The following is a 23165-nucleotide window of genomic DNA, read 5'->3' as shown; positions in this document are numbered from 1 at the left end:
CCTCACAAGATTTCTCCTCTGAAACCCAGGACATCTAGGACCATATTCTCTCCCTCCCGGGGTCCCAATCGGGCCCTCTGAGGTTCCCCACATGGCCATGCCTCCTTCCCTGGCCCCGTCCTGGTCACTGGGTTGTTTCCAAGTAGATGGCAGGGTAAAGCAGGGGTGCAGATCCTCAGGCCCAGGGGCCAAATCCAGCCCTCCTGAGTTCCCCAGAAGGCCTGCACTTCCCCCATTCCCCTCAACCTCCAATAGTTGGGCGGCTTCCTGGCTTTTGCACAGTCCCCCCCCCCCCCGATTCTAAAAGGTTGCAATGCCACCCCCCACCCCAGCTTAGTGACTGGCAGTAAGAGCTTTAGGCTACAATAGGCTGGGATTTTGGCCCCGCCCACCACTGGAATGCAGCCCCTGAGAGCTTCTCTGACACTTGAATTTGGCCCTCGGGCTGAAAGTGCTTCTCCGCCACTGGCCTGTATACACAGGGCAAGTGTGAACTTGCTCAGACTGTTACCCTCTCCGCCCTTAAGGCAGAGCGATGGGGAGGAAACCAATCAAGAAGGAGCCTCAGCCATCTTAATACGGTTCTTTTAAGAAAATCTCATGGTACCAATCCTGACCGTGTGAACGAGTGGGTGATGAGTTGTCACCCTCCATGCAAACAAGCCCTCAGTAGAGTTTTCCAGGGGACAAACTCCCACGACGAATTCTCTCCCTGGCCAGTTGCTTCCCTCCTCCCCCGCCCTCCCCATGGGGGACTTACCTCCGATTGCCTCCCCCTCCTCCAATTTTACAAATTAAAAGCCGCCTGATCACCTGACCTTCGCCCTGCCTGGGCCCAGGCGACAGCTGGAGGCTCTGAATCCGAGGGCTTTGCTCCTCTCAGCCCCCTCCTTCCTGTTGCGTCGCAGGGGAGGGAGCCGCCCCTTCGCCTCCAGCTCCGCCCACGCCGTACGCCTTAAGGGCCAGGGTCCGAGCGCTCTTAAAGGGACAGGCTGTGGCGGAGAGGACCTTGGTGGGACGCCAAGCCCTTGCTGGGACGCGCGTGAGCCGAGGATGGCAGAGGGAAGGAGGAGGAGGGCAAATGGGCAGCCGAAGGGCCGGGCAAAGCTCCTGCCGGCTGGGGCTTGGGGCGAAGGGCGGCACGGCCGGCTGGGGGGCGGCTGGGTAACGGGGGCGTCCTGCTGCGGTTCGCCCCTGGGACACCCCTACTGCGCCTAGGTCTTTCGCTCGAGAGCCCCTCCACACCGCGGCCCTTGTTGCTCCTGTTGCACGCCGAGCGCACGCGGCGGAGTGCCCGGCAGCCCGCTCCGGGGCACGCGCGGTCCCTTCGGCGCGCCCAGCCAGGGGCGCCTGGCAGCCGCGTCCTTCCGAGGCGCACATCTTGGCAGCCTCGGGGATGCAGCCGCGATCTGGAGGAGTGTCCTTCCGAGCCCGGCCGACTCACCTGGGGGAAAGCGGCGAGATCGGCGCCGAGCCCGCGCCCCTTCCAGCCCTCCAACTCCTCCTCCTCCAAACTGGGAGCGGTGCCCACGCGGGCGGCTCTAATCGGAGCCACCTGTCCCCTCGCCGGGACTGGCCGCGCGCCTAGGCGCCAAGTTGCGGGAGGGTTCAGGCCGGGTGACAGGGGAGGGAGGACGGCAGCCCGGGCGGCCCCGCATGGAGGGGAGGAGGACGCGCTCTGCCCGGTCTTTCTGCCAGCGCCCTGCGCAGCCCGACTGTCGAAGATCGCCGCCGCCGTCCCGCGCCCGCCCGCCTTCTCCGCCTCGGCCGGGGAGATGGACGGCCCGGGAGGGCGATGAAGGCTGGCTGGCTGGCGGGAGGAGGAGGAGGAGGAGGAGGAGGAGGAGGCACTTGCTGCTGGCATCCAGACCGCGCGGCAGCCCGCTCGCCTCCTCCAAGGGCGAGTCCCGACGGAGGACTCTGTGCCCCTTTCTAGCCAGCCGCCTCCGGAGGTGGCCCAAGTTGGAGCTCCCCCTCCCTCCCTCCCTCGCCAGCAATTGGGATCCCTGGGGCCGCCCCCTCCCTGGAAGGATGCGCTTCTGACAACCAACCAGGCAGCCACGGAGAGCCCTTCGCGCCACTCGCTCGCCTGCCTCCGAGGTGCCAGAGCCAAGGCGGAGGACAAGCTGAAGGAGTTTAGAGTCGCTCTCCTTCCCAGCCAGCCGGGAGAGGATTGGGAACACGCGCGGGGCGGGGGACCCCCGAGATCCCTCTGCCTTCTCCTGATCGTGAGAACGCCGCCGCCCAGACCTGCCCTGGAGAGCAGGGGATGCAGCCCGCCGGACCACTCGCCCTCTAGTAAGTCGCCCCGCTTTGTTTACTTTCTCCTCCTCCTCCCCCCCCCCGCCCCGCCGTCTCTTTAGCAAGTAACCACAGAGGCGCGAATTCTGCCACCTTGTCAATGTCACGCCTTCGGCCGAGGCGGCGGCTCCGGATTCCTCGTCAATTTCTGGCCGGGCCAAATCTTTAGCGCTTTCCTAAGTTCTGAATCACGAAGGAAGAACTTTTATTTTCGGTGTGCAACTCCTATAGCTCCCTACCATCATCATTAAATACTAATTAATAACAACTGTGGAACCTTTGCCTTCCATCCTTTCTAGTTCACCCCACGTCCAGCTTTCTCCCAACTCTAGGGTTGTGGGGTGGGGGGTGGGGAATGAAACGAGCTCCGATCCACCCTCTGGCTCGTCTCTCGGCTGCATTTCGACGAAACGTGAGAGGAGGCAGGTTTGGTGTGCGTGTGTGCGCGCTGGCTTTTTCTTCCCTTTTAATCGCTGAGTGTCAGTATTTACATCCCCATCCAGCACCTTGCGTAACATCGCATGAGGCAGGAGGACACTTTGCATTTATTTTTGGTTAATCCATATGCGACCTTTTAAAGCTGCATTTCTCCTCCCCGCCCCCCACCCTGCTCCCGTTTGGCGTGTCTGAGCTTGAGCCCTGTAGGGAGGGAGCTTTGTCCCGGTGACAAATGTGCGTGTTTTCCTCCATCCCTTCCACGTTGCTTCTCAGCTGCTGGCGTCGGTCTCCAAACGGTGACGGGCCTAATTGGTATCGATAACGCTTTCCCTCGGCTCCAACTGTTGCTGCGAGAGGACCAAAACGGAGACGGGCGGATTACATAATAATACGATGCATAATGCCATTACTGCTACTAAGAATATGGACATGCATTCGAGTATCAAGGCTGGGAGGGAAAAGGTGGCGGGGCGCAAAGGAGTTTTCGGAACAGCTACTGATCCCGATCCAGAGCCCTCCTAAGGAGGGGCGTTTGGCAGAGGGAGTCCCTGGGAAGGAAAGGGTGGATGGAAAAAGAACGATGGAAGAAGCAAGGGGAAAGGGCAGTGGAAGCTGGTGGCTCTGATTCCGGAGGGGCTGTGAGTCCATTCTGGATTTCAGTCAGAACCAGCCTGAAATCGGAGCACCTGCCTTCACTGGCAAAGGGAGACAAAGCCATGGAGGTGAAAACTGAAGTTGCTTCCAATGGGGGAGAATGGCATCACCATCTTTCCCTCCTGATGTATTCTTGGATGAGTGACAGGAGTAGATTTTCCTGGACCCCCCTTTTCTTCTTCTATTTCTTAATCTTTTCTATGTTCGGCCCTGATTCTGCCTATTTCTCACCATCACTTTGCTTTTATTTGTATTTCCTTAAGGTTTGGTTTGGGGACTTTTCTGGATTGTAGTAATAACAGTGGATGTGATCCAGCCCTACTTAATAATTTCAAAGTCTTGCAGATACCAGTAGGAGAGTGGGCCCTGCATTTTAATCCCACTGCTCCTCAGATCAGGGGGATTTAAAAGTTTATAACTTTAGATGGATGGTACCCAACGTGTGTATATAGAATCGAATGCTCACAGATGTTTTACCCCCCCCCACTCCTAAAGTGAAGAGGGTTGAAAAATTTCTCCAGACACCTGTGTGCTTTATCTGGAGGTGTATACTTGGAGGTGAGGAAGGTGGAAGCAAGGAGAGGTTGATAAATAGCTACACTTCATTCATCCTAGCTACCTGCCATGGCTTGAAATAGGCAATGAGCAGGAAAATGAGCTTGATATGAAACCATCTCCAGACCGGTTGAGTAAATGCCAACTAAGCCATGACAAGACTGCTACCAGAGACTGAGGGCATCTGAGAAGTTCTCCTGCACAACCTCCATTGAAATGAATAGGTGGCTTCCATTCATTTCCATGGAATTTGTATGAGAGAACTTTCTGGGTGGTTATGCCTTGAGAATCCTAATTTTACAGCAAGTTTTCTTTATCCCTGTTGGGTTCCTTTCTTCTCATCCACCCATCTTCATGCACTCTTTGATAATTGTGTGTGTGTGTGTGTGTGTGTGTGTGTGTGTGTGTGTGTCTATGCAGGTACCAACAAAATTATAGCTTCTGACCAGTGTGCCGTTGTTGTTATATAAGATAAAGTCATGATAAAGTCAGGACAAATTCCCTTCAAACAAAACTCTGCTTGTGAAATATTGGGAGTTGTGGCAAAGTAGATGCTGTGACAGGGGTGGGAAATGCTGGTATGTGTGTGAGAATACTGCAGAACATAACAGGATGTGGGCTTTGAGTTCCTAAGACATCATCAACTCTTTTGGAAGGAGCCAGATCTTGTGGCAAATAGTATATAGTTTCCTTTTCCTTCTGTTAAATACTTCCCTTCCATTTCTGCCCCAAACAAACTTCTCTCAAGTGTCTATGATGTCAGGACTAGGACCCCATCTGCTTCCACACTCCTTGGGAGGGAAGACAAGAGGTAAATGTTTGCTTACACCTGAAAAGTCCCTTGAATTTCTGATCCGCACCCCCATTGTCTACCCGGCCTAAAGATGAGCTGTAGGTTTGAAATACCTTGGACTGACCACCCTGAGCACAGCAGCAGTGACTGTTCAATCCATTCGGCCCATAATCTCCCTTTTAAATAATTTTCCTAAATAAGTACTTATGTGATGCTTATTTAGAGGGCTTTAGGAAATATGGATTAAAGAGGCTGTATTTCCTCCCTATTTTTAATACACTTTTTAAAAGTACCATCAGGAGAGGGTGGGGGAAATCTGCAACATGCAGAAAAACTGGACTAGCAGGCAGGCAAAAACTATCAAGCCATCCCCAAGCTCTGTATTTCCTGGAGAAAGACCAGAGCTGGCAGAACTGAGCTTGTGCTGTGCAGTGTGCAGCCACCTGCTATGGCTTGAAATTGACTGAGGAGGTAAATAAACGTAAGAATCCAGGACCTAATGAATTAAACTGTGCCCCTTTCATGCACCTGCCTGCACCTCTCACTCTTTTCCTCAGATCTGTTTCATTCCCTTGCACTTTGGCCACAATCCTATCATGTGGCATGCCGGTAAAGTGTCTTTGAATTAAGTGCAGTTGATTCACATTTGGAGCGCCACTGTTCCCCTTTCATTCTCCTGCTCTCTGGTTTGAATCGCATCTTTTTGAGATGTCACCATCATCTGGACGCAGGGACAGTGGGAATGGCTTGGTTTCAGCTGTAGCTTTCGAGATCTGCATCACCTATCAATATTGACTTCATACATTTCTTCAGTTGTTCATTTTCAGTCTGGTTTTGTTTTTGCTCTGGGTGTGTGTGAGTGGGGGAGTACAATTGGTGGGCCTGACGAATTATGAGCCTTGTTCAAATTCATTGGCTACGTTTTTTCATATTGCTGGAATGCTACAAAATTCTACCAGCCCCAACTTTTCCCCAAGTTGAAAGAAAAATAATTCTATTTGCACTCATTGAGTGTCATATTTCTAATGATCTCGACTCACTGTTAGCCCAAAACACCAGTAACTTCTTCAAACCTCAGAATTTATTTTTATTTATTTATTATTACAAATTTATTTCTTATTGCAACTTTGCCCCCTTTTTAACTCTTGCAAGAAACCCGAGACAGCATATTTGGTCCTCTGCTCTCCATTTTATCCTCACAACAACCCTGTGAGGTAGGCTAGGCTGAGAATCAGAGACTGGTCCAAAGTCACCCAGAGAGCTTCATGGCTGAGTGGGAATTAGAACCTGGATCTCCTGAGTCCCAGTCCAGCACTCTAACCATTGCACCACACTGTCTCTGTTTTGTAGAGGGAAGCCCCAGTCAATAGCATGGCACTACCCCAGCAGGATGCTTAAGGGAGAACCCATTGCTCATCACTCACCTTCCCTGTGAAATACCTGTGCTTCATCCAGTTTGTCTTGATGGATTTTGCAAATGCAGCAGAAGATAGAGAAGTGGGTGAGAGGCAAGAGGAATCTGGTTTATTAAAAGCACACTAGCGAAATCTGGAATGAATGTAACCACCCGTATACAGCCTTAACATTGCATTGCTTGTGCTTTCTCTGTTTGAACGTAAACCAGTTGACATGGGCCATTTTAGGATTAATTTGTGTGTGTGTGATTTGGTGAAGTACCTTTATACTCTTGTGTACATCCAGGTGGGTCCTGGTTCTCTTTCTTGCTGCCACTGTACTCAAAGTGGGTAGCAGCTTGCCCATTGTAAACAGACTGTTGTACTAGTGGAAACTGATTCTTTCTATGTCCATTTATTTGATGATATGGATTCAGTGGCTGGGTTTCTCTTTTGCAAGCAATATAGCTCAGCCTTCCCCAACCAAGTATCCTCCAGATGTGTTGGATTACAACTCCCAGCATGTCCCAGGTAGTGTGGGGCATGCTGGGGGTTGTAGTCCAACACCTCTGGAAGGCTTCCAGTTGGAGAAGGCTCATGGAGCTTATCATTGGGGTAGCTTTCAGCTGGAAGTTTGAGTTCCATACATATTGCTTCCCTTAGAATTCCCTTTGCTGTTGCTTGATCAGATTCACCACAATTAAAAGGGTCTGTTTCACATGAGACACATTTCTTCCCTGGATGTTACTTACATAAATCCAGCAAGTAGTTCATCACCTGTGATGAATGCTCATTGTGTCTATTTTGATACAGGTACGTATCAATTGGGGATGCTGTGAAACAAATGCATTATGTTCTTCACACATGACTTCACACAGGATTCATGAAATGCCCTATGAAGAACTGACTTCCCTGTGAGTAATTTTGTCTGAAATTCCCTTACATTTCAGCCTGAAATGAGGGCCTCTAACTGAGCAAAAATCATTTTCCTGGCAAGGGCAACTTCCCAACAGACAGAGGCTTGTTTCACCTGGTAGCCTGGAGGAAGGATAACTCTTTGCTCACCAATCTGAATATTATCCTCTTGGTCTACGGTGTCTTGTCCACTCAACAAGCCTTATTTCACGGCTGGTACACAATATGCAGAAGAAAGAGAGTCCTGCAGTGGTAGGAGGGACTGTACCACTTCACATTGCAAATAGGGAGTGTCTTTATTGAATGCTCTCCTATATTGTTTTAAAACTCCCTGCAAGTAAACAAAGCAAAACAACAAAAACAACAAATCAGCATAGCAAGATGCAAACTGGGGTAGTACTTTTCTCCCTGATGTGTGTGTCTGTGTTTTAAGTTTTGTTTTATTCACTTTAGTTTTTTTAAACTAAACAAAAATCATATATAGGATTTTTTTCAGTGAGGGAAACATCCACACGAGGCACCCCCTACCCACAGTCTGGGGAAATCTCCTTTTGCAGTGGTTTTGGTAAAACAGAACCAACCCAAACGGACCCCTTCCCTCCCCCTCCCCACACCATTGCAGCACTGCTTGCTGAGTCGTTTCTCCTGCTCCTTACTGAAAAGGGAGCCCTGCTCTCTTCCAGGGCTTGCTGCATCCTTCATGAGGCTCCCTGGCATGATCAGAGTATGCAGGAGATGGACAAGGCCATGGCATTACGCTGCGCAGAATCATCCTGAACCTTCTCACCCAGTGCTGTAGATCAGCCTTCCCCCTTCCAGATGTGTTGGCCGGGTTGGTTGGGGATGATGGGACTTGCGGTCCAGAGTATCTAGAAGGTCCCCAGTTGGAAAAGGCCGACATAGATGCTGGGCCTGGTGGCTGAATTACGTTTCAGTTGCAGATCCTTATACAATATGAATAAACCTTACCTGTCTTGATCCTGGTGTTTGGGTGGGCTTGCTCAGTTATAGTCAGTGCAAAATGAGCAACTCCCCTCCTTCAGGTGGATTGAGGGATTCTCTCAAGCAAATCAGGTAGTGTGTGTTGAGTGGATAGGACAGGTCCAAGTCATTTTACTGCCTGAAGCAGGGCAGTGAATGCTGAGAGCCCTGGTGCATAGTGCCCCAAACCAGTCAATTTATTTTGTCATCTGAGGCAGAGAATCCCACAAATGCCTGCGCTCCTCTCAGGCAGCAAAAAGATGCTGCCACTGCTGATATAGATATAGATGATATAGATAGCTAAATTTGCTGCCCTTTTATGACACCCCAAATCAGCTGTCCAAGGCAGCTGCTTCACTCTGCCTAGAGGTAGGGCTGTCCCTGACAATGGATATACTCCACATATTGCTGGTTCCAGTTCTGTTGGATTCTTGTCCTGTGTTTCTTTGAACTGGGGTTCTGGCTGACTGGAAGAAGCTCAGTTCATATCAACAGCTATTAGGCAAGGCATGTGGGGTCTGCAATGAAATGTTGCACTGTGGAGTGCTCCTGTTCAGGGATCCAGCCAGCCATGCCCTCTTCCAGGATACTCCATTCCACCCCTCCTCCCTGTTGCTCCCCTGTTCTGTGAACAGAGTGCTGGACTAGATGGACCCTTGGTCTGACCCAGCAGGGCTCTTCTTCTGTTCTTATGCCCCCACCCTTCCACAATGCAATCTGTGGCCATTGAGCATGTTCAGTCCTCAGCTGTTCGGGTGATTTTTCTCTCCTTAGGTTTTTTTTTAAAACAACAACAACAACAACACTAAAGTTTTTTTGTATTTGCAAACCTTGGGGTTCCCTTGAACATGTCAATATCTCCCCCTGTTTCTGAGTGGTCCCATTTTGTCCACTTAGCCATTGGCACTCAGCACCTGAGTTTGCTGTTAGAGGGAGTGATGAACAAAGAATGCATTCTCCCCCTCAGGATGTCCTACATTTTGGATTGCTTTCAGAATTTAAAAGCCAGCCCTAGATTGGCCTAAGAGAGAGGACTGTTCATTCTAGGGGTCTCAGGCCATTGAACAGCATGACATCCATGATCCGAATCTCAGTTATCGAAACCTCTTGATTATTCTATAATCACTATATGTTTTCCTTGAACCCTTTGTAGGTGTCATCCACCAAGTGTGCAGAACACGATCACCTATTTGGCTTTCGATAGTCCCACATTCTGGATATCCTTCAGAATATCTGGGTGTTCAACTAAAGGGGCAATCCTATGCATGGCTGGCTGGGAGATGCTGGGAGTTATAGGCCTTTTTTCTGTCTAAACAGAAAATCTTGTCTAAGATTGCACCCTAAGTCAGTTTGGACTGCATTTGCTAAACAGAAAGGCAAGGTCACAGTACGAGAGGGTATAGAAGTTCACTCTTAATTGTTGCAGAATCTCAGTTTCCACCTGTTTAACCAACCAACCAACCATAATCTTTCTTGCCTTATTTTATTTATTTATATTTATTTCTTACATTTATATCCCGCCTTTTTTCCTCCAGTGAACCCAAGGTGGCATACGTAATCCTCCTCCTCTCCATTTTATCCTCACAACAACAACCCTTTGAGGTAGGTTAGACTGAGAGCCTGTGACTGGCCCAAAATCATCCAGTGAGCTTCCATAGCTGAGTGGGGACTAGAACCCATATCTCCCGACTCCCAGTCCAACACTTTAGTCACTACTCCACACTGGCTCTCTTATTTATTGCATACATACAGCACAAAACTGACCTAGGAGCAGTTCTGGGTTGAACCAATTCAAGACTGATTGTGCCTTTACAATAGAAGCTGGGAGTGGATGTTGGAAGCCAGACCGGTATACTTCCTGTGTGGCATTGGGTACTAGCTGCTATTGGAGACAGGATATTGGGCCAGAGGGACCATTGGCTTGCTTTGAACCTGTGAAAATATCTTTGCAAATCACCGTCTTTGGTTGCTCATCATCCAGAGAGTATAGCGCGTGTGCTTTTTGGCAAGCTACTCTTACAACACTTTCCCAACATTATGTCTGTGGAAGATGAGAGCACATCTAGTATATAGATCTTGATTGGTTTAACAATATTTCCCTCTCCCTCTGGAAGCTCAGGGACTGTAGTTCTATAATGGGATGTCTCTAACTTAAGTCTAGTACCCTTTAATTCCCAGGATTTTTTGGGAGAGGGAAGCCATGACAGTTAAATGGGTATAAAACCAATATAAGGGTGGATGTGCCCTCAAGTTCTCCTGAAGGACATCTCTCTACCTTCAGCAGCATTTCAGTATTGCTTCTTAGGTGAAAGATAGGGGGAGGCAATTTTCTAAAATCAAGGATGTTTACTTAGAACAAGATCAAAGTTGCCATTGAGATTCGGAGTGGCTCTGACCTTGCATTGTGAGCTGAAGGTGTTCCAAACGGATGTGAGTTATGACATCCCAGCTTGGTGTTTGGTCAATGCTCCTGAGTAAGAATACCAAGTATCCGCCTTGTCACAGAAGTGCCCTTTCCCCACATTCTGTTCTGACCCTTGTTGTCATTAAAGGGTACTGGCCGGATATTAGCAGAATTCACGGCAGCGTGAGGACTTCATTTGAATTCTGCATTTGGGAATGGTGATGGTGGCCTGGTTCTCTTTTCTGCCCTTATGTGTTGCTGCTCTGCACTTCAGGACACGTCACTTCCTAGATCTGGTATGAGTGTATTGTAGAGCTAGGTGAAAGGATCCTTGCATTTCTCCTGACATAGGTACCTTTCTTTCAGGTGAAGAGGCTGCCGTGAGATTCAGGGGACAGCAATAAGCAAAGAGGTGCACCATCTGGCCCCAGCCCAGAAAAGCACTCAAGTATGATTATTCACATTGTGCCTGTGAATAATCCCATTCAAGTCTATGCTTAGTTTAAGCACATGCGTAAGTGCTTTGCTGGATCGGAACCAGAGTGGCCCACCAGACCTTAGATCAAGGGCAAAGAGTTAGCTGAGCAAATCTTTAACAAATCTGCCAACAAGGGGGCCCTCTGTTTGAACCAGAACACAGGAAGCTGCCTTATACTGGGTTGGAGCATCTTCTTCAGCCTGGTGCCCTCCAAATGTTAGTGACTACAATGACCAGCATTCCTGACTCTTGGCCATGTTGGATGGGGCTGATGGGAATTGAAGTCCAAAACATTTGGAAGGTACCAAGTTGGAAAAGGCTGTTCTAAATCATTATTGTTGACACTGATTGGCAGCAGCTCTTCAGGAGCTCAGCACCTTTTCCAGCTCCACCTGGAGAAGCCAGGGATCAAACCTTTTGCATGCAAAGCTAGGGTGACCATATGGAAAGGAGGACAGGGCTCCTGTATCTTTATCTATAAAAGAGAGAATTTCAGCAGATGTCATTTGAATGCATGCAGTACCTGGTGAAATTCCCTCTTTATTACAACAGTTAAAGCTGCAGGAGCCCTGCCTTTAACTGTTGTGATGAAGAGGGAATTTCACCAGGTGCTGCACGCATTCAAATGACACCTGCTGAAATTCCCTTTTTTATACAACTGTTAAAGATACAGGAGCCCTGTCCTCCTTTCCATGTGGTCACCCTATGCACATTGGCTGTAAAGAGCAAACTGTGTATTAGGAAGGTTCCCAACTTGATTTTCCCCTTGTTACAGTAATGAGGGGAGCATTTTCAGGGAAGAACCATCAGAGTGTGTGTGTGTGTGTGTGTGTGTGTGTGTATGTGTGTGTGTGTGTGTATATATATATATATATATATATATATATATATATTGTTTAATCCTTTTCCTGCTTACCAATTTGTTGCCCCCACCCCTTTTTCTGGGCACCAAAATTATTTTACCATAACTAGGGGAAAACAGCCTTGGTTCGGGGCATTTACAGGAGAGACTTGGCAGGTGTGGGAGGGGTGAAGCACCTTTTCCTCCTGCCTGTGGATTCTAAGTGCCCCACATTCTCCTTCTCAAGGTGCACAAGTGGCAAACATTGTTTGGGGGCCATATGTTTTCCAAGATAACATCTTATTTGACCCCCATCAAAACTGTCTTGAACCATTTCAAGCCGATGAATGTTGGAGTCCAAACTCTGATGCTTGCAACACAATTCCTACGCAAATAATACAGAATGCTAAATATTGTTGAGAAGATATTGTTTATTTTTAAACATATTGTCTGCTAGACAAAGGGCTATGTAGGAAGTTCCTCTCTACATCTCAGCTTCTCATTGTGATAGATGTGACGTGATGTGTGTTTGTGGGGATGTAAACATGTGTGGATAGCCCTATTCATCCATTCATGGCATCATAGAATTGGAAGGGACCTTAGAGGTTATCTAGTCCAGCCCTGGCTCAACGCAGGATCTGCAGTGCAGGATGCAACTACTACAGCATCCCTGCTTATAGCTCTAGCCTCTAAAACTATGTAGAATGAATGCATGGAGGTGAAATGGAAATTGGCTCTGTTGATCCTGCCTTCATCCTCTCCCTCTTGGGTCTTCCTAATCAGCCCAGTTCTCTGATGTCTCTGACAATCTTTCCTTCCTCTTTGATTGGGTGGGACCTGACCCCATGATGCTCTAAAAGCCATCACTCCCAAAATCAGGGGATCCTCTGAATCATCCCCCGGTGCAACACAAGGAATTGAATTCAGAAGATGAAATCATGGATGCTCTGGTGCATGCACTCCATCGGTTAGGCAGATGCATGAGTTTCCTTCGATCTGCTACCATCATTGGCATGCAGTAATGCTCAATGCAACCAAACTATAGAACTGTTCACCATTAAGCGGAATGAGGCAGCTGCCTCCACAACAGCAGATGCTGGCAGTGAGGTGATGGAAAGACAGAACTATGTGTATCACACAATCTGCTCTTTGACCCCTAAAGTAATCTGCTACTTTCTGGGATCTGTGGAAGATGCTGTCCTGTTACCAATGTGTTACCAATTAGGGGTGTGCACGGACCCCTCGCTCCGCCCCGCAGGCCGATCCGAAAATTTCAGGTCGGCCCACTCCGCGCCGCTCTGCCCATACTCTGCTCCTCTTCGCCGCGGAGCTTCGGCTCCGAATCGGAGCTCCGCAGTGGAGGGGAGTGGCGCCAGGTAAGGCCGGGAGAGGAGGGCGGGAGGTTTACCGGGCCCTGCCGCCATCGGTAAGGGACCAAGGGAGAGGGGGGCCTTACCTGCCTCCGTCCGTGGTCCGTCGGCGTCTTCAATTGAGCCCGCGGTTCAACAGCGACAGCGGCAGGGCCCGGTAAACCCCACTTACCTTTCCGGCGGAGCTCCGGATCGAGGCGAAGGATCCGCCTTCACCTCGATCCTCTTTGCCACGCTCCGCCGGCCCCCCAATCCTCTTCGCCTCCGCCTTAAGGGCAGGCGAAGCCCCCGGCTCCGCTTCTAATTTGCTGGTCCGATTAGAAGCGGAGCACATCCCTATTACCAATCCTGTTACCTGTACCAATTCAACTGCCAGTCTGGTCTGGTAGTTGGAATGGGGGAGGCATGCCATCTTGTCCTTTGCCTCAGGTGGCAAAATGTCTTGGGCTGCCCCTGCTGTTCACACATTATGATGAGCATGCTGTGTGTGAGTGTGATCAAGACTTTCCCCCTACAAGACTGAGCTAGTCTTGGTCAACGTTGGAGCCACATCGTGGCTGAAGCATGATGCAGGGTTTTCCGGTGTGTTAGTGACACACTGAGGCCTTAGCTAGACCTACCTTTTAGCTTGCAACAGAGGAGGGAAGATCCCGCGATGTGTTTATCACAAGATCCCTCCTCTGTCTACATGTGACATGTGACAACTTCAGCAGAAGAGGCATCGCATCTGCCATTTAAATTTTTTTTAAAAAAGAGGAAGGAGTGCACGAATGCTCGTGGGCTAAAGGTAAGCATTTTTTAAAAAAAATAATTTAAATTCCCACTCCCACCACCCTACCCCCAATGGGCGCAGCGCTCCTGGCTCCGCATGAGGAATCGTGCGGAGCCAGGTCAAACTGTGGCAATGGGCCACACGTTCTGGGGAAACCATGGAAAAACTGGGGCCAAAGTGGAGGGCAAGATCCCGGGGCAAGGGAGGGATGATCCCTCCCTGATCCCAGGATCCCCTGTGCATCATGTGGATGCACAGGGATGATCCCGAGGTTCGCCCCTGGATAAAGCCCCTTCTAGCTAAGGCCTGAGTCTGATGCAAAAGAGACTTAATTACAGCGGTGGGGACACAGTGCTTCCTACAGTGTATTTAAATGTCCTTGAGGAGAAATTAAAACTGGCAAATCACAGATTTAAGAGATTCTGGTCTTTTCCCCTCTCTCTCTTTTCTCAGGTAGTTGATGCCATATCTCCCATGAATTATTGATCTTAGGACTAAAAATACTTGGAAATTCACAGCAAGCGTGTAAGAGACTCTTCCTCCCACCGGCCTGGCTGGGTGGGCCGGGAGGCTGGGGTGGGTATATATGCGAGTGTGTCAGGTTCTCTTGCTTTCAAGAATATGATGCTCCCCACAGCTATCACAATAACCATGAACTCCATCCCTGGCCAAGTACCATGTTTCTATTTTTATGGCCTTGATGCCGTCTCCATTTCTCCCCAAAGTGAGGATTAGGAGGATCTGACTGGGACTAGGACCCAGGAGCCACCTCTGGCTCCAGACTCTTGAGCCACAGTTGCATTGGAGAGCTGGCACAAAGCTGGCACTAACATAAGAACATAAGACGAGCCCTGCTGGATCAGACTCAAGGCCTATCTAGTCCAGCATTCTGTCTCCACAGTGGCCCACCTATTCGAGGCCCACAAGCAGGGCATGAGTGCAAAAGCACCCTTCCATTCATGTTCCCCTGCAGCTTGTACTGAGAAGCATCCTGCAGCATGATGCTCATGTCTCTCCCCACCTTTTCAAGAGCCTATTCTACACCTCCATTAGTTTCTGCCACCCAAGATATCTACAATGCCTTGACATCCCCTGTGGCAGGTCCCATCTTGCCTCAATTGTGCTCTGAAGATCCACATTTGTAACTTTCATGCAACACCTGTTGTAGGAAGAAATACAACGCCTGTGTTGTGATAGCAGCGATCAGGTGTAATATATCCTGGTTGCAGATGTTGAGATTTCTGCTCGCAGAGTTGGACTCTCTTCCTGATATAAAATTTGAGGCTGTGGTGATTTCTCATAGCAAGGGCTTGGACATGTGCCACGAAGGTAGGGACTGCTGTAGCCTCTCTCTCTGTACTAGCAGCTACAGGGGCAGCACAAGATTAGCCAAAAGTAGAGAGAGTGGCACACCAAGCGACCAGCACTGGAGGCTGGTGGTGCCCATGTCAGTGGGGTGGTGAATCCACTCCGGGTTTTAGTCAGAACCAGTCAGAACTCTAAAGGAGCTATCCAAGGTACAAAGTTCTGACTGGTTCTGGCTGAAACCTGGGTTTACCGCCCCACTGATGTCAGAGCCACCAGTCTCCACTGGCAAGCAGACCACATTTTGCTATAATTCTAGTTCTAATTCCTAATCCTGGTTGTTCCTCACATTAAATTAAGCAGGGCCAACGTATGTTGAGGCTGGTTCAAGGCTACATCTGGTGAATGAATTGTCCTGGTTGTTTTCTCCTTTTAAAGCTTAGCCTCAGTGCTAGACCACCGCCATTTTGTTGTCCTCTGAGGAACACAGGGAGCTGCCTAAGTCAGACGGTTTGTCCAGCCAGCCCAGTTTTATTGCCTGCTCTGACGGGCAGTGGCTGTCCATGCTCTCAGGCAGAGAAGGGTCTTTCCACCACTCAGGGTTTTTCTGCCTGAGGCACTCATCATTCTCTCCTCATGGTTGTTTACAGGTTCTTTAGACAATGTTGTTACCCTCCTCTGCGAGGTTTTTTTTTTTTTTTTTTAGAGCAGGGAAAATAGAGCATTTAATTCTCTAAGTGAAAGAAAGCGTGACTTCGTCTTGTGTATTTGCTCTATTCTACTATACCACAGTGCCACCTAGAAGTTATGTAGTGGGAAAGCAGCAATAGAAATGCTCTTCGTGTTTTTCTTAGATCTTAGTTCTGTGATGAAACCAAAAGTAGATATGGCTGATTAACAGCCTTGTGTAGAAAAAGCTCCCAGTGTCCCTCTAAATGTGGGAAATGCCAGAGAGACTGAACCTGAGACCTTCTGTGAGCAAAGCAGGTGCTCTACCACTGAGCGATGGTTCCCTTTTCTGGTAAGGAGGACGGCAAACCTACTTGCTATTAGTTGAAGATGGCCTTATTTTCTATTTGCCTGAGTGGTTTTACGACAGCAACAACATGGTGACTGGAGGAGGTGAGGAGAGAAGAGGCACCTTGAACACTATTTTTAGTAGGGATGTGCTCTGCTTCTCCTCGAACCGGAGAAGCAGGAGCGGACAGGGGGCTTTGCCTACCCTTAAGGTGGAGGCGAAGAGGATTTGGGGGCCGGCGGAGCGTTGCGGATCGAGGTGAAGGCGGCTCCTTCGCCTCGATCCAGAGCTCCGCCAAAAAGGTAAGTGGGGTTTACTTGGCCCTGCCGCAATGGCGGCAGGGCCAGGTAAACCCCCCCTCCCTCCTCTCCCTTACCTGCGTCCGTCCGCGGTCCCTCAGCTTCTTCAATTGAGCCCGCGGCTCAACCAGGAAGTCTAGGCCGCACTTGCGGCCCAGACTTCCTGGTTGAGCCATGGGCTCAATTGAAGAAGCCGAGGGACCGCAGACGGATGTAGGTAAGACCCCCCCTCCCCCTTGGTCTCTGCAGGTAAGGGAGAGGAGGGAGGGGGCCTTACCTGGCGCCACTCCCCTCCACTGTGGAGCTCCGATTCGGAGCCGGAGCTCCACGGCGAAGAGGAGCAGACTATGGGCGGAGCGGCGCGGAGCGGGCCGATCCGAAATGTTCGGATCGGCCCGCGGGGCGGATTGGGGGGTCCGTGCACACCCCTAATTTTTAGTAGAAAAGCGGGAAATAAATAAATAAAAAGTTTGTCTTATATTAGCTGCATTCATTTTGCTTCCCTCGTTTCTGGGCCACCTAATGGCAACCTGACTAAGTGTACCTTTTATGGAGACTTGAGGTGGGGAACAGTTGCCCCTCCTATGTTTCAGACTGCTGGCAATTATTCCTCAGGGGTAACCAGGACAGCTGCCCTTTAAAAGATCCAAGAACATATCCAAGAGTTTGTTGGGAATTTTGCTCCACCAGCCTACCTAAAAGCTGCCCCTGCCTCCACAAAACAACAACATTGAAATGGCACCCCTGGGCTTGACTCAGAAATTCAGCAGGTGAGCCATTTCCCTATTGCTTTGTCTCTGTGCCAGGCAATTCTTGCAATGTATGACTTTCCTGTAGAAGCAAAGTCTATTCAGTCAAGCCGTTGCCACATGGTTTGAAAACGTGTGTTATAATAAACACGTGGAAGGGAAGTGGGATCACGCCTGCCAACGTCGACACAATGGCTTGTATCCAGTGGTGCCATTTCACCAGCTCAAAGCTTCTACCACTTGTGGAAACTATTTTTTTATCTTTACGGAAGTGTCAGTTCCAACACTCTGATTCTCTTGCACAAGTGGTTGCCGAAAGTGTTTTACAACAGTGGACGCCACAGCTTGTGCAACACTTTGGGCAACAGCTTGCGCAAGCACAGTCGAAGTGTTGGATGGATTTGACACTTGCGCAAGGATAAACTAGGGTTTTGTTTTTTGGTTTTGCGCCAGTGGAATGATGCCATTGCAAACATTGCGCTTGTGGAATAATATCGCTGCATACAACCCATTCATCAGTTATGTGGGCACAGGGCCTACGTGTGAGTAGGCTGTATGTGTAGGCTCCGTGTATGTGTTCTGGGGAAAAAGCAGGATGCCCGATTATGTGGAGAGAGAAAGAGCTCCATCCAATGAGTGTTTTATTGCACTCATATGATTTCTATACATCAATCATAGTTGCATCCCTGCCATCCTCCCAGAAGGAGCCCAGGCTGTTTTTATCCTATACTAGTATTCATATCCTAAATACTAATATCTTCTATATACTAGCCTTCTCCAACCTTGTGTCCTCCAGATAATTTGAGCTTCAATGCTCATGAGCCCCAGCCAGCATGGCCAATGTTTGGGAATGCTGGGAGTTGTAGTCCAAAACAACTGGAGGGCATCAGGTTGGGGATGACCTTTGCATACTAATAGCAAACTCATTAACTGATCTTTATGTAGCCAAAACTGCACAACCCATGCCCAACAGAAAAGTGTCAGTAGACTCGACGGAACCTCAAGGCAGGAGTTTACATCCTAAAGGATGGAGGGTGATATTAAAGAATATCCTAATGAGAACTGAGCATGCTCAATGGGCATGGAATGTTGGAGGGATGAAGAACCAGATGAGGCGGGGGAATGGAATAGTGTATCCTGTAAAGGGGCATGAATAGCTAGCTGGCTACTATCTTGAACAGGAGCACTCCACACTGCAACATTTTGTTGCAGGTCCCACTTGTCCATTCTTATTTGTATTTTCCTCATTAGGCTCAGAGACACTTTTCTGAGTCCATTTGCTAGTCATCAGTAAAATAGTCAGTCTATGTATTTAACCATTGAGTTGGCCAGGAATATAGGTTCTTTTGAAGAATAGCTACATGTGATGTGAAGCACTGATGATGGGTGGGGTTGTCAGCCCCCTGTCCTCCCTAAAAATGTGGAGGTGGCACCAGAAAAAAAATATTGAGATTTGGCAAAGTGTATTTCTGGAGGTGAGTGAGCTCTGCTTCTCTTCCCCCCTCCCCACTTGATTCATGAAAAATAAATGATTATATGTTTCACATTAACACTTCCATCATAAACTGAAGCAAGATGGAGTTAAGTTTCAAGTAAACTTGCTTAGGATTGCAGCCTTATTTAAATTTCCAGTTTATGTTTAAATTACATGTGAAAAGTGCCTTTCCTTTAAGTAACCACAACGGTCCATCAATGGGTTATGTGTGATTCCCCCACAATGTAAATGTTACCCCTACTTGGGCTTCTAAAATGTCTCCATCTGATCTCACCTTTAACCCCGTATTCATGACTGTACAATCCAGCAAAACCCTAGGAGTGCCAAGTAGGATTTAGGCTGGCCACTTACAAATCGCCCCCAAAGAGGAAATGGATCAACAGAATGGTTACTGGTGCTGATGCCTTTATGCTACCTCCAGTATTAGGGGCAGCATGCCTATGTAAACCAGTTGCTGGGGAATGTGGGGGGAGGGTGCTGTGGGTTTCTCGTGGGCAGCTGTTAGGCCACTGTGTGAACAGAAAGCTGGACTAGGTGGACTGATCCAGCATGGCTCTTCTTATGTTCTTAAGAAAAAGGCCAAAAAAAGGATACTGGGTTGCATAAAATCGGCATATGCTAATTTATATGTATAGATGCAAATATAGAAATGTTTGCTATGATTTAAATAGAAGCACAGTCCCTCTCACCATAGTGCAGAAGGCTGTGACCAGGTGTTGTGTACCTGCCTGTTCAGCCTGGTGTTCGGGTTCTGACCGTTGATGGACAACTTCAAGGCCCCCTCCCTCCCTCCCTTTTGGTGGTTCTTTATCTTTTAACCAGATTTGAACTGGACAGCCTTTCAAATAGAGGACTGTCCTCTGCAAGAGGGGACACAAGTCCAGCCTAAGAATGCAAACATTTTTACTGACATTGCCCTGGCCTTTCTGTGCCTTTAATAGCAGCTTCTTCCTTTGTAGAATTTTGCAGGTTATCTGCTTATTGCCCTAACTGTAAAAGCTTCCCTTGCTGATTTCTGCAGATCAAGCAGCTGTCAGGCAAAGAAGCTGATTTTTCTTTTCCCCCCAGTTGATTTCCAGTGCTCATGGCAACGGTCACTGCCTGCTTCAACCTTGAATGGAGTCTCATCATCATCATCATCATCATCATCTGTTATTTATAAATAAATATATTTTGCTTTTTATAAAAGGAATCAACAAACACCTCCCCCTCCTCCCCCAAAACCAGGTTGTGTAGGGTGACCATATGAAAAGGAGGACAGGGCTCCTGTATCTTTAACAGTTGTATTGAAAAGGGAATTTCTGCAGGTGTCATTTGAATATATGGAGAACCTGGTGAAATTCCCTCTTCATCAAAACAGTTAAAGCTGCAGGTGCCCTGCCCTCTTTTAAATCTGGTCACTCTTGTATAGCTCCTGCACTTTAACTGTTGTGATGAAGAGGGAATGTCCTCAAGTTTTCCATATATACAAATGATACCTGCTGAAATCCCCCTTTTCTATGCAACTGTTAAAGACACAGGAGCCCTGTCCTCCTTTTCATATGGTCACCCTAAGGTTGTTCTTATGCTGTAAGAGGAAGGCTTGTTGCTAGATGCGGTCTAGTGCCTGGTTTGGTGTGTGCAGAGCATTCTGGGAAACGGAGTGCCTTGGAGCTTCTACAACATGCTCTTTTACTCATCTCTGGTGGAACAGCATCAGGAGTAATGCACTCCAATGCAGTAATTACAGTTGGTATTAGCTAGGGTGACCATATGAAAAGGAGGACAGGGCTCCTATATCTTTAACAGTTGCATAGAAAAGGGAATTTCAGCAGGTGTCATTTGTATATATGGAGAACCTGGTGAAATTCCTTCTTCATCACAACAATTAAAGTGCAGGAGAGTGACCAGATTTAAAAGAGGGCAGGGCACCTGCAGCTTTAACTGTTGTGAAGAAGAGGAAATTTCACCAGGTTCTCCATATAAACAAATGACAACTGCTGAAATTCCCTTTTCAATACAACTGTTAAAGATACAGGAGCCCTGTCCTCCTTTTCATATGGTCACCCTATATTAGCAATCCAGAGAACATCTGAAGTGGGGAAGATGCTTCAGTAATTGCATGCTTAATGGTCTAGGTCCTAGACTCTAGGACAAAAATGGGGAACTTGTGACCCTCCAGATGTCGTTGGACTTCAACTCCCATCAGCCCCAATCAGTATGGTCAGTGGTGATGGGAGTTGTAGTCTGATGGTACTGGGAGGTACACAGATTCCCCACCCCTGCTCTATGACCTTGTACATGAGCCATTAGAGATGTACAAGAAATGTACAAAGAATGAGATCTAGAGAGCAAGAGTCTAATCAGGTTGCCACCCATTCATCCTTCTTAGCAGCGGTTGGTATTTTTGGAGCTCTGCCCGTAATATGAAGAAAACATATTACAAAAAGAGCTTATCCATATTTTTAATTATCGCCAGCCATTTCTCATAAGAAACACAATGGAAAATAGTACATTGAGCATGAATAATGGGGGTGCCACAGCTTGGTGATGGAGCACATGGTTCTTGTGCAGAATGTCCCAGCTGCTGTTCCTGCTGTCATCTCCAGTCTTCGGGATCATAGCTTGCAAGGCTGGCACAGAGCCATGCCAGAGACCTTGGAGAACCACTCCAAGTAGACCCATTTTGTGTGGGTCTACTCAACAGAAGGCAGCTTTGTAGGATGAATCACAAAGCTACATCTTCTGTACTTGGATTGAGTTAGTCAGTATCATCTGTCAATTTAATGTCCCATTAGTGACCTGTTTTCCAATGCTGTCCTTAAATAAGAAAAGAATTAAAATGGTATGATTAGATCTCCGTAACAGTATTGTCACGATAAGCCTTTTTGACATCTGTGGAACCTTGACCGTAGTATTGAGGCCCTGTGCAAGCCTATGAAGCTCTGAGGGGAGATGTGCTCAGCACTTTTAATGGAAGCCTCCCAGTGTTATCAGGGCTCCTGATTGAGCGGTGTGTGCTTCTAAGTGCATTCAGCTGAACATGCTCAGAATCACCTTTCAGACCTCTGCATTAATCATATGACCGGTAGGGGAAGTGATTCCATTGCACTGCATAATTCGTTGGCTTGTTGGTCAGAACATGTACATTCCTAACTCTCACCATCACAGAACACTTGGATCACTGTCTTGCGAACTTGTTACTAATTTCAAAACAGATTGTGAGCTTTCATGTGTGCACAGCCTGCATCTAGACTTCAGCATTCTCATGCACTGAGTTGATTGGTTGAACTCGTTTCTTTCAGTAGGAAATGTGATTGAAAGAAACAGCCATGTGGGTTGTATATACCCCTTTTTGTCATTTCTTTTTCACACATGGGTTAGTTTATTCAGCTAGTCAAACAAACTCATCTCTCTCTCTCTCTCTCTCTCTCTCTCTCTCTCTCTCTCTCTCTCATTAGGATTATTTGCAGGCAATAGTGAGTAAACTTTGCATAGAAAGGCCACATGGAAAGAACCAGTGTGGAACAGGTACATAATGTGACATATGATGTCATGACACATCATGCAATTACAAACTAGAGTTCTCAAGATGCAGTTTGGTACTGTGCATGCAGAAAAGCTTGTATACACAGAATGAGATCTTGAATTAAAAGAAAACTTTAATCTATGATTACACAGAGGAATTCTTTATTTTCTGGGGAAATAGCATTTAGGTGTAAGTTCAGCCATAATTTGTCAGGAATTGAGCGACTGGAGCTGGCACATTCAGAGATATTCAGAGCTTTTCTACACGAGGCATTTATTGTGTGCTTGTAATTCCTTACTCACAGTTGTTATAAGTTCTTTAGATGACGTCATGATCCTCCAGTTTCACTTCTGATTTTTCAGAACATTTTCCCGGGAAAATGAGGTATTATTTCTGAAAGTGCTGTTTCTACTTGTGTATTTGCACTAGCTGCTATAGCACAGCTCCACCTAGAGGTTATGTAGAAGAAAAGCAGGAAAGGAAGAGCTCTTTGTGTAGTGCTTGGATCTTAATTCTGTGTTGAAACTGAAAAATTAAGGGGAGAGTGCCACGGTGACTAAAGAGTACCACATATGTAGAGGATGGCTGGACAGTCTAAAACTGCCTTCGCAGATGTGGGGCCCTCATTTTGGACTATGATTCCTGGCAGCCTCAGCCAGCATGGCCAAATGGACAGGGATGATGGGAGTTGTAGTCCAAGCCATCAGGAGGGCACCACTTGGGGAAAGCTAGTCTGTGATATGCCAGCTTCCAAAGTGGCAATGCTGGAGTGACTCTAGTTGGTGCCAAGACGCTTCTTTTTTAATTTTGAAAGTTTTTTATTATACATTTCAACGAAACAAAACACCAACATAGAAAAACCCACAAGTGTAACTACATACATTAAAGACCTCTG

At 47.9% G+C, this 23165-nt stretch overlaps 1 protein-coding gene across 2 annotated transcripts in view; it reads left to right on the top strand.

Moving 5' to 3' along the window:
* Positions 1-23165, top strand: part of GRIN2C (glutamate ionotropic receptor NMDA type subunit 2C) — a 106191-nt gene that overhangs the window by 14301 nt on the left and 68725 nt on the right. The window contains exon 1 of one of the 2 annotated variants that reach the window (XM_063120248.1): positions 2004-2298. The exons of the other annotated variant lie outside the window; for it this stretch is intronic. The gene's annotated coding sequence lies outside the window, so the exon portion shown is untranslated. Of the gene's footprint in view, positions 1-2003; positions 2299-23165 lie in introns of those variants that run through there. 2 annotated transcript variants of the gene reach the window in all.

Source organism: Elgaria multicarinata, chromosome 3 (genome assembly GCF_023053635.1).
Source record: "Elgaria multicarinata webbii isolate HBS135686 ecotype San Diego chromosome 3, rElgMul1.1.pri, whole genome shotgun sequence".
Lineage (NCBI taxonomy): Eukaryota > Metazoa > Chordata > Lepidosauria > Squamata > Anguidae > Elgaria > Elgaria multicarinata.
Note: the sequence above shows the minus strand (reverse complement) of the source record. Positions and strands in the feature narration are given on the sequence as shown.